Raw genomic sequence first — 12,702 nt, forward strand, 5'->3', positions numbered from 1 at the left:
CAGTGGTCGCTAGCTCACTGCACAGCAAGAGAGACGCGTACACATCTGCTGGAATCTTAGGATCTTAAATTGTCCAACTAATTTCACAACAGCGTTATCAACAATGCTTTCTACCTTAATTACAATAATACACAAATCTTTTGTGTATTCGAAAAAAAGATAATATACAATGGTTACATCAACAATCTGTAATACGAACCTACGGTGAAAATCATTTCCACCAATCGTTCATATAACAATACAAAATTATTGATGAAAATGTTCTAATTACTGCAAAAGACCTCATTGCTCCCTTCCCAATCACCGGCACCATGGGCGAGCTTAATGAGTCCTAGTGATCTTCTTCGACAAGTTTGGTGAACCTCATGCTTTCTCTTTTAAATTTTAAAACCTTGGTAAAATGAGCCGACCATGATAATGGATTATCACCATGGACTTTCGCCAATGAAATCGTCTTGTTCGTTTGGCTGATAAGTCATAGCAGAAAGTATTATTTTACTTGCTTTGGTTGAATACATGTTTTGTGCATAGATTTGACTTTTGAGTACAGATCCTAAGCTGCCATAATATAAATAAATAAACTGGCCATTTCGCATAACTCTAGCTCTTAGATTCCATAAAAAAAACTCTAGCTCTTAGATCTGGATTGGATCCGTAACTTTTTTGGATTACATAAAATTGGTTTGAATATTTATATGTAGTCGAAACCATATCAAAATGCTTTTGACATATATATCTTTAAACTTGGAGCTATAGGTATCTGGATCTTAGAAATCTATGGATTTATTAGAGCTAGAGCTCTACCAGTCAACAGTCTTAAAAAGATCAAAACTAACTTTACAAATCTCAATTAATTATCATACATTTTAGATGAAATTTACAAATATATAAAATTTAGTATTTTGAACCACTTGCTACTCATATCCCTCTCCTAGCCTTGTCCCATCCCTTAGGTTATGCAAAAGTCAAATAGTCCAGCTAACGCTATAAGAATTAATTTGAGAAACATACTAATATTTCCTCCGTTCTAAATTATAAATTATTTTGACTTTTATAGATATACAGAGCCTGTTCGTTTGAGCTTATCTACCGAATCCGTTAGCCATTTAACAATGTTTTTACTTTCAACCATGACTTTTCTGCTAACTCTCAGTTTTTACTGTGTATCCACATAATGTATACCTGAGTTTATAGTAAAGCTATGCAACTAAAAAAGCCAGAACATCTTCTAATTTGAAATGGAGGGACAGAGTAGGGTTTTAGAAAACTACAGATAAAAAGTTTCTAGAAGAGTTTTTTTGCTCAAAAAATTGCAGTTTTTTTTTTGCAACCGGGCATCAAAATACTATGTAGAACTTCTGTTTAAAGTGTTGTCCTTTTGAAGTTTGTTAGCCCAAACCTTAGTAAGAAACTTCATAGCTGAGTTAAGAAGGGAAATAGGCGTGAAGTCACTAACTCTTTCAGAATGTAATTTCTTGGGCACCAAGGTGACAAAAGAGTTATTAATACACTTTAATTTTGCATTATGATTGTACAAACCCTAACATAAAAAGTAAAAATCTTCGTAGATGACAAACCCAAATTTTTTAGGAATGAACCACTTAAACCATTAGGTCCCGGAGCTTTATCTAGAGGAAGATCTTCAACTATGTCATCTAACTCTTGCCTTGTAAAAGGGAGAATAAGAACCTTGAAATCTTGGGCCTCAAGAAGAGAGCTTAAATCAAACACCATTTGTTACTATTGAGAGGCCTCTATTCTAGCTTTTAATATTTCCTACCAACCACTTTGCTGGGGGAAAAACAAATAACAATATGTCTTTATCTTTTGGAGACTTTAGCCTAAAGATGATCTAAAGAGAGCTCCATAGGAGGCACTTCAATTACACACCCAGGTTCTGGAGTATTGGGATTGGGATTGTCTCAAAAGACTGTATTACATTGACTTGAGGAACCTCGAATTGCTCTCGAAGTTCATTAGTCATAGGTGTCGGATTTTGTTTCCTCGCCCTCTTCTTCTCTAGTAGTGTGAATAATTTATAATCCTTAGATTTACTCAGCCGTGCACTTCTGCTAACATCTTCATCTACCATCGAGGTAAGCTTCTTTTTGGCCTTCCTCTTTGGGTTTGCTTTTGTTTGAAGAGGCCTACGAGGAGAGGTGATTAGAGAGCCCCCACATTTGGGACTTGGTCTTTCATAGGAGCATTTAGGTCACAAGTTGAAACTAATTGCAAAGTAGGCTTAGTGAATGAAACCATAGCATGAGCTAACTCAATAATGAAGGCAGGAGACGACTTGGTAGGGGCATGCCAAGTTAAGAGAGAGGGACTGATTGCTGGTGTAGTTGGAGGAGTAAATTGTTGAGTGCTAGAAGAAGAGGCTTCCCAATTGTTTAAGGGTCCTCTATCAAAGTTATAATTCTAGACACAATTTATAACTTTGTATTTGATAGCTTCTTTAATTTGAAAATTGTTTAAGGCTCCAAATATTATTTCAAGTCCTCACAATTGAAAGTGAGCCTTATGAGGACTTGTAACACCCAAAAATTGCTTTTGAATTAATAGAGTTTAATTGGATTTATTTAAGTATTTTTATGAGCATTTAAATATAGTAAATAAATAAATTTTGTTGGAATTAAAACTCATCATAAGTTTAGTAAACTTGATTGTGCATTCATGCTGGCCATTGTTTATTTTGTGCTGTGCGTTTTACCTCTAAGAATGATTTAAAATCCTTTCTGGAAAAGCTTTACAACAAAGGAGAAAAAAAAACAAACCCAGCCAGCACCCCTCTCCCCGGCCTGCTCTTTTTCCCCTGCGCGCGGCCCAGAGCTCCCCCTGGCCCCTTTCTCTCCTCCCGCCCCGGCCCAGCCAACCAAGCCAAGGCACAGGCGCGCGCGTCTCCCTTCCCCTCTTCTTCGGCTGACCAGCAGGCCCACCCCTTTTCCCTCCTTTTCTGGCTGACGCGCAGGACCCACTGTGCAGCGCCCCCTTCTCCTTCCTTGCCGTAACCGAGCAGGACACCGGCGCAGCCGGGAAATCCATCCCGATCCTGTTTTGGACGGGATTTGCTTTCCCCGAGGCCCTATAAAGCACCCCGCGATGCCCCGCGTCGTGTTTTTGCATCCAAGTCGTCCAAACCGAGCTTTAGCATCGTTTTCCGCGAGTTTTGGATCTCACCGTGGCTACTTGCCGCTGTCGCGCGTAGCCACACCTCTCCGGGCTCAGCTCCGGCCGGCCCGCCGCCTGCTGCCCCTGGGTGCACCGTGAGCCGTTGGATGGAGATCGGATGGCCAGAAAACGAAGATACCCTTTCGGCTGATAAAATTCTTTAAGAGTCCCTGGATTTTTGTTATAATTAATCCGCGGCCCAAAGCGTCTTCTTGGTTTACGTTTTCCGAACTTGAAAGCGTCGGTTTAGTCAGAAATACGCTTTCCAGTAATTACAGTTTTGCCATTGGTTTTGTTTTGGTCATAAAATATTCGTTTTAACTCCGTTTTTGTCCATTCAAATTTCGTTAGATTCGTATTTATGAGCTCTACATGTTAGAAGTATTAATTCTCTATTTTGAAACTTTTTATTTTTGCAGTAACATTTAATTATTTATTTATCTATAGGAAATCCTAGAAAATTCATAACTTCTACGTTTTAATTCTGATTTTTGTGAACTTTACGTTTGTGTGATCGTAGCGTTGCGTATAACATTTTGATAAACTTTTACACTTGTTTTACCACTGTTTGGTGTATTGTTCTAATTATAGCTTGTTTGCTTTGTGTATGATTGTCCATTGGAATGCGTGTTGTTGATTGATGTTTGGAAATAGACGGTGAGCCGTACGTTGGTGATCAAGACCAAACCTTTGAAGACCAGCAGGCTCAGGAGAGCTTTGATCAAGGCAAGTATAACTTGGGACTATCCTTGTTACCTATACACAATTAATACAATCTATATATCATATGCATGTGACCATCTTGATGACCTTAGCAAAATCATAAATGATTGTTATCCTGAATTTCTTGTTGCCTATTTGGATATGCATTTTGGGTAGTTTCTGCTAGTGCTTTATTATAATCCATAATCTTGTAACATGAATATTTGCATATACAATAAACAATAAAATAAGCTTTCTAGCAACTTGAACATAAAGAGTGGAAAGAACTCTGGCTTTTGCTGGATTGATCTTGACCCTCAATAAGGACTTATCCCTTGGCAAAAGCTGAGACAACTCATACAACCATGAGGGCTATATGGCTCTGGCTTTTGCTCAGTATGAAGACCTTTTCTAGCTTGTTACAGGTTACCCAAAAGGGCACTAGAGGGGCTGAACCGACACGGGTATAGTGCGAGCCCCTGTCCCTATGTGTATAGGTTGCGCGTCATTGACTCATTGTACCATTCGGAAGGAGGGTATCTATATCTGCTCGCCAAGAAAACCTTGTGGCCCTAACATGTTAGACAAACTTTTGAAAGGCTTCATAATGATCTCTGCCGACCTCCCTAGGAAGGGGGTTAAGAGACTAGCTACCTCGGGCGAAAGGGTAAATCATGACTCATGGGTAAAGATGTACAACCTCTGCAGAGTGTTAAATCCGGTATACTAGCCGTGCCCACCGATACAGGTGGCCCGAAAAACTGACGGAATAGATGGACACTGATGAACATGATTAATGATGATAAATGATGGTTTATTATGTTGTTTATATGTGTTATTCATAATTCTTGTATACATTGATCATGTGGTTATGGGATTAATTATGCTACCTTGATATTTGCTATCCAATGATTAAACATGCTATCCACTATTAAAAGCTAAATGCAGTCAAACCAGAGTCAGCTATTTGAGCCTCATGAACCCCTGGTTATACTTGTTGAGTACGATATGTGCTCACTCTTGCAATTTTCCAACACCCCAGGTTATGCTAATGATGATGGTTGGAATGAGGACTACCTTTATGAGTATTAGGCTTGGAGTCAACCAGTCAACAGTGTCCCTGTGTGGTGCTTCCATCGAGAGCGTTGTTTATTTCTTACTATCATTATTGTATAAGACTATGTGATTTATTATCATTCCGCTATGTAATAAACACTGCAATGGTACATTTGAGATTTGTCTACTTATGTGTGCGATTGTTTCTGGGGCACATATGAGTCTTTATGCATACTATTTTGTTCTTAAAATAGGGTGTGACAGGACTACATTTGAAAAATGATTTCTAATTTTTGATTTACAAAAAGTGAGCCTTAAGAGGCCTACATTTGAAGCCACTCCTGCTGAAACTACTAAAGGAAAGGTTCTCCTGTTGTTGCATATAGCTGTACGGTGAGAAAGACTCAAACTGAAAGGGAAGGTTCTCCTTTTGTTTCATATAGTGGTACGATAAGGAAGGCTCATGAGGTCTTGGATTTGAATCCTACATGGTGTGCCACGTGAAGAATTGTGCTATTTTCTAAAACTAATTATCTTTGGAAAATTCTACACGGTGGAGCACCAAGAGCAATGCATAAATTTGCTATGATTTTTCAAAAGCAAAGGTGTTGTTGCAAGCGCCCCAGTGACGCAATGCAACTACATAAGGTCTTGCCTGGATGTCTATATGTTTAAACTCCACGCCAACCCACCACCCTAATACACATGAATTGAGGTGGATATATAAGCATCCAAGAGGTGGGAGAGGATACCATGCATGGCATTGACGCGGGACGACGTCGATGTAAGCTGTGTACCGGGCCCTGATCACAACCTCCCTGTGTAGTCCGTATCGGACGGGGAGAGTGGCCACCACCACCACCCCGTACGCATGACCACGTGAATGTGGTGCTAGCTATAGCTAGATAGGCAACCCCGCCCGGTGCTTCCGCTGGATTTATGATTAGATGTTCTTGCCATAATGGTATGGAAATATTAGGTAACTTGTCGCTGCTGTAGTGCATCCCCAATTGGCGAGAATGCATGCGTTAGTCGTGTTCCGTGTTCCTGTACTCGTGTGGCACGCAGCGCATGCTGCAGCTGGTCGACAACTGTGGTGCCGCTGCCGCACCGGCTAGCTCGCGCCCACACACTCGTATGGTCCTGCGGAGCCAAGCTGGGAGAGACAGGGACCATTATATTATTGGTGGAAGCTTGCCCACTTAGTTCTGCGGCTGATGGCTTTCGATCGGCCTCGTCATCCGATGGATCAATCCCATCGGCGTCACACGAGCACCACGGCAAGCCCACCACTATACCGCTGCCTTGAATCGGAGCTCGCTATGAACAAGGACGCGGTCGAGGAAAATGACCCGGAAAAATGAGCCGGCGGTACAAGGCGAGGGGTTTTCCGGCCGGCGACCCACGTCCACGTGTGGCCCGCCGTGAGCCCGCGAGGATAGCTAGGGACCGTGCGTGCTGTTGACTCGATCGATGATCCACACACACACACAACTTTTGTGGCAAAAACATTGGAGCGAGCTGATGTTACAGCTATACTGCTATAGGAACCCATCTGTAGTGGCACTAGCTTCATGGATAGCTTGGGCAGGGGCGGAGTGGCAGCAACGCTAGTGATTGCGATCAATCAGTCCTCCGCTACTACCTAGCCCCACGATCACACAGTCCACAGTTGATGGACTCAAAACTTCGGCTGTCACCTCTGTCACTTTCAGAGAGTAATCTAGCTGCCATATCACCGTCATTACCTAGCCGTGACAGGATAGCAGGGGTATATACATCCGTGGATGCCACTATTGGAAAAATGATCTCAGGCTTAAATCTTTTTGACAACTAATCTCAGGCTTAATTATGAGGGGATATGCTAATGCCCAGACCCGTTGCATGCCGTCAAGGAAGCGCTACATTCTCACACGATTGGAAGCGTGTCTAGGTCTAAGACTAACAATCAACGGTTGCGGCTCTAGGGTGAACGACACTGCGATGTACGGAAGATGGACCTCGTTACGTTATGCGGGCCATTGTAAGCGTGGCTCTAAGTCCACTCATCGCTTAATCTTAAGACACTGATGTTAAGAAGTGTTGGATCAACCATGAAGGCCATTGCCACTTCTTCCTCATCGCTAATAGTAGGCAGAGTGCCCATGCACTAAACAATTGCACTACCAGTGTGTCAACTTAGTTCATCACCCATCTACTTCACTGATGGCAGATTACATGACTTCAAAAAAAAGTTATGGTCATATATACACTACCGGAGACACGATCTATGCCGAGTGTTATATGTTTTGCCTAGTGTTTTATATCGGGCACTCGGCAAAGGAGTGGTTTGCCGAGTGTCACGCTCGGCAAAAACAAACACACGGCAATTCGACGGTTTGCCTAGTGCCAAACACTAGGCAAACTAAGACACTCGGCAAACTAGCTCTTTGCCTAGTGTTCAGCACTAGGCAAAGCTAGACACTCGGCAAATGTTCCGTTCCAGCATATACGACCTAACCGCCGTTAGGGTGCATATACGACCTAACCGCCGTTAGGGTTTGCCGAGTGTCTCGTTAGACACTCGGCAAAGTTACATTTTGCCTAGTGTTTTTTACTGACACTAGGCAAAGTTCAAAGTATGCCTAGTGTTTTATTCTGGCACTAGGCAAAGTTACCATTTTGCCTAGTGTTTTGCTTGGACACTCGGCAAATATTTTTTATTTTTTTTGTTTCTAGCCTCCAAACTTTTTCTCCAAACATCATTAGGTAACCTTAACTTTATGTGAAAGTTTTATATCATTCTCAATCTATTTGCTATATTTAGTTAATTTAGCTCATTTAATTGAATTTTTGGGGATAACTCAAATTTTAACTGTAGGTGGTTCAAGTAATTGTAAAAAATGAATGGAAAAATGATATTCATGTTTTTTCAAATCGAATAAAGTTCAAATATAGGAAGTTACATCAAATTTCAAATATCTTGCTCATGAAGCATGAGAACAATGTTGTGGCCTAGTCGTTTTTAAATTCTATAAAAACCAAACAAACTCTGAAAATCACGAGATTTCTCAAAATGTCATGATATCATATGTGGAGGTTGTGATAAAAAATTGAGAAGATTTCACGAAAGCTGTCATGTACGTTGCTTACAAATTGAAACATCTCCGAAAAAGTTTCATATAGTTGAGTAGGATCCGGTAAGATTCGATGTCAAATTTAGTGTTCAGTTGAAGTTTCACTTTAAAACTTTTTTGTATAGTGAATACACGACAAAGATTGTCTCTTGTGAAATTTTGCTATTTTTTCGGATCCATTTGCTAATTTTAATTTATTAACCACAATCATAGAGTTTCATAATTCTGATAAATAATATTAAAACTATATATAGCCCTATGAAATAATGGTTGAATATCTGTAAAAGATTTGAATGTACATTTAGAGTGCATTTAACAAGTTACTGTAAAAGTTAATTAATCAGAACAAATTAAGTAAACCATTTTAAAAAAATTAAACTGATTTTGAAATGAAAAAATAAAAAAATGGTTTGCCGAGTGTCACATCTTGGACACTCGGCAAAACTATCCTATATGCAACGCATCCGAACGTATCTCTCTCTAAAACGCAGTCTCCCGAAACGAGTCTCCCGAACCCACATTGAAACGCAGTGCGCTCCTCCGGGCTCCGGCCGCCGCCGTCGACCTGCAGCTCGCGCCACCGGACTCCAGCCACCAAGCCACCTACTGCACCTCGCCGGAGCCCGGCCGCCCTGCCCCGCCGTGAGCGTGGCTTGCGCCGTCGGATTCCGGCCGCCCCGGCCTCGACCGCGGCTCGCCGGAGCCCGGCCGCCCCGCCCCGCACCAACCGCGGCTCGCGCCGCCAGATCCCGGCGGCCCCAGCCCTGACCGCCGCTCGCCGGAGCTCGGCCGCCCCGCCCAGCTGCAGCAGCTCCCGCCAACGCCGACACCGACGTCACCAGCAGGTACGCCGTTGCTACCCTGTTTCGTTCCGTTCCATTCTTGAGTACAGTATGGCGACTGATTTTGGTTGCAACTGATCCATCCCATGTGATTTGAAAGGTAGAACCTACTTGGAGCTGCTGCACTCGCGTTTGTGTTTTTGGTTTACAATAATAATGTTGTAGATTAGTCATTTCACCCGTAATAATTGTACTGGGTAAGTCTGCCCCGAGTTTAACTATCCTTGCACTAGTGCTCTGATCTGTGATGAGGCTGAAAAACTCGGAAAGTGTGTGTTGTCATCAGCTTCGGCTCTGTACTTGTGAGTTGGGAGTTAAATAACAGCACAAGATTGTTTACTTTTGTGAGTTTAAACCACAAATTTTGCCTTGGTCTTGTAACATAATTATGAAGAGTTATTAATTATGAATCTAACCGTATCAAATGCATTATGCAGCATACTGATGCCTAGAAACCCTGTGTTGTTAAATAGCTTCAGGCACACCCTTGAATCTTTAGTTCTTTCTTAGGATTCCAACCATATGTTGTGCAGCTGTAGCTCAGTGTATTGTCCTGGTTATGCTCTATTTTCAGCATCATAGATTTTTTGTGCTACTTTTGGGGACTAGAGACTAGAGATTCAGATGCTATTCTGGTATTATTTGATAATCAATTGTACCAGTTCTCAACATTTTTTCGGTTATTATTGTTCTTTACTTCCTGCTCTGAGAAGTTCGATTTTGAGTGGTGATGAGCAATTGTGTTTTGGACTAGAGTTTCTGATACTACTTATGGTAGTTGAAGACCAAACCCTTGGCTGTCTGAACTCAAATCTAACAAGTGAGCAATATCATCGTCATTTTAGAAGGATTTTTCCCTTTTTTTTATTAAGTGCGTCCATTACCAATTCAGGAGGATGACTCTGTTCCTCTTTGTATAATGTCTTGGACGCGACATGCTATTCTAGTAAATAGTTGTATGGTTATATCCTGATTGGTGGTGTTCTTTGTGCCAATCCAATCCTGGAAAGGCCACATAAATTCCCTCACATGCAAAGATGATTAATTTTTCACGTGTTTCTAGTATATAAGTGTTGTAATCCTGATCTGTTTGATTGTTTGGTGTACCATGATACTTCGTACCTAGTGTTTCAGGTTATCTTTTTTTACAGAGAAAAACCCTGTTTTTATAAAGCCACAAAGTATAAATAACAGACATAAACTGAAAAAAAGTTTTAAGTTTCCAAACTAGCACAACTGCACAAGCTACTAATCTGCATACTCCCTTCTTACCTGCATGCACAACATGTGCTACTTTCTGATCCCTACCTGCATGCACAACCATATGGGCTCGTCCAAGACATATCAATTTTTTTAAACTGCTATATGTTGCTTTGTAAAGAAGTAATTAGCTCATACTTAATCTAAACAATTGTGTTTAGCACAAACGAATAGTCTTTGATGCTATTAGTATTCCTGTGTTCAAAACACTCGTTTCCAAACAGGGCCTTATCTTGTCTCACATATGTAATTCCTGCTCCTTTCTGCAGAATCAATCGGCGGCATCGAATGAAGTGCCTCATGCTACAAATCCTTCACCAAATCAGTCTCGTTGTCCGTGATGATACTTGTAGTTGTTAATGGTATTATTTGCACTTCTTATGGTGAATGATGGAGCACTGGGATTACTTGTGAACTTACTGTGATATACTATGACTTATGCGATGTTTGTGATATGTATGTGATGTCTGTGATATATATATATATATATATATATATATATATATATATATATATCATGTCAGTGATGTCTGCTATGTATATTTTTTGTTTGTCTGGATGGAACGGATAAAAACGATTAAAAACAATATTTCTGGTCACTTTGCCGAGTGTTGCACTCGGCACATGCACTCTTTGCCGAGTGTTTTGGTCATAACACTCGGCAAAGGACTGCACTGGACACCTGGAAAAAACGGTTTGCCGAGTGTCCAGGCCAGGACACTAGGCAAACCTGATGGCTTTGCCGAGTGTCCAGGCTAGGACACTAGGCAAGCCAACTTCGTACTTTGCCTAGTGTCCCAAGAAAGACACTCGGCAAACCAAAAAATTATTATTTTTTAAAATAATGTCTTTGCCGAGTGTTTGGCTGTAGACACTCGGCAAACCGTGATCTTCCGTTAGGTTGGCCATGACGGCTACTTTTGTTTGCCGAGTGTCAAACGGGCACTCGGCAAAGGCTTTGCCGAGTGCCCGAAAAAAGACACTCGGCAAAGCCTGCTTTGCCGTCATTCTTTTTGCCGTCTCCGCTTTGCCGAGTGTGGCACTTGGCAAACGGTTTGCCGAGTGTTTTTTACCGTTTGCCGAGTGTCCTGGACACTAGGCAAAGCGTGCGATTCCAGTAGTGATAATTAGTGTTCATATAATTAGATTAGAGATCCTATGGTTAATCACCTCTGTTTTCTAATATTGTGGCATCATGAAGCTGTTAATTTAGTTCACGAACCACTAATGTGTCCTGTGTGGAATGTGCCTTTGTATGTGCGTAATTGTGCATGTTTAGGGTTAAGGTTAGACCTTGATCATGCTTAATCACATATTAGTGCTAATCATGCTCAAATTGAGTCTAATTAGTGTTCAGTCGGCTTTGCCACTCCTAAGCCCAACTAGGCCCCTATTAATGTAATCATGACCAATTTTATGCGCACTAAGGGGCTAGGGTTTCAGATCAGAGGACAGGAATTTGCAAATCACGATTCCTCATAATCTTGAAACCCTAGTTCGACAAATAAAATTTTACCCAAATTCTAAAATTGAAACCCTAACCATCAGTGATTTGGGGCCACGAGATCTCTTACGTACCTTGGCCTAGGGTCATCATTGCCATTAGCATGGGCACTGTAGATATTCTTGACCGTTGTAACACATTATCTTTATATATTATTTTTACTAAATGTGGACTTATGATATTAGCGTTTTGATAAGGAGAATGTTGCAAAAATGATCTTTGAAGGGAATGGGTGAAGGACCCAAATGACTAGAGGGGTTGGGTGGATGAATAACCTATAAAACTTTCTCTACAAATAACACAAACACTAGAGAAATGTGGTTAGAGAAATAACGACTCCTAATTGCCACTGCTTGCACTAGATCTATTTTACCCAAGCAAGCCCCTGTACAATTCTAGTAGCAATTAAATTCTAAACTAATTCAGTTCAGCACACAAGAGCTACTAGCTAAACTAACTACACTAGTCTAAACGGGAGAGCAAACTAAAACTAGTTCTACAACTACTCTAGTGAGCTATACTACAAGCAAACACACAAGCACAAGATATGAATGTAAAGCAAGTGTGGAGCACAATACCAAATTGGGCAAGAGATGGACACAAGATTTGTCCCCAAGGTTCGTTGCTTGCCTGCAACCTATGTTCTCATGTGGCAAGTCTTAATGTGATGATTCACACGCTGACTAGCCGCTCAAGCTAGACCCCTAATTTGGGTGCCATAAGAATAAAACACAATAAGCACTCCAACTAGCCACAAACATACACTAGAATTGCTCTTCATGATCTATCACATGTATGAGAGCAAGAGCCTCTTACAACAACTTGATCAGAGGCGGCAAACAATCACCACAAGCCCCTTAACGATCTAAAAATCTCCAAGCCGGCTAGGTGATGACAAGACCAAGAGTAACAAAAACAGTTAATGCCACCACGCTCAACTAGTGTGACAAGATACAAATCAATGATGCTAATACGCTAGAGTGTCACCAATCTCACCAAAATGTAATCCAATGCAATCAAAATGATTGGATTGTATTCCTCAAGCTCTCAA

General features: G+C 41.2%; 1 long non-coding RNA gene across 1 annotated transcript; it reads left to right on the forward strand.

Annotated features, from left to right (window-relative positions):
- LOC110430146 lies at positions 8,515 to 10,622 on the forward strand. Its single transcript, XR_002447414.1, has 2 exons — positions 8,515 to 8,890; positions 10,417 to 10,622. It is a non-coding gene; the product is annotated as an uncharacterized LOC110430146 (long non-coding RNA).

Source organism: Sorghum bicolor, chromosome 9 (genome assembly GCF_000003195.3).
Source record: "Sorghum bicolor cultivar BTx623 chromosome 9, Sorghum_bicolor_NCBIv3, whole genome shotgun sequence".
Lineage (NCBI taxonomy): Eukaryota > Viridiplantae > Streptophyta > Magnoliopsida > Poales > Poaceae > Sorghum > Sorghum bicolor.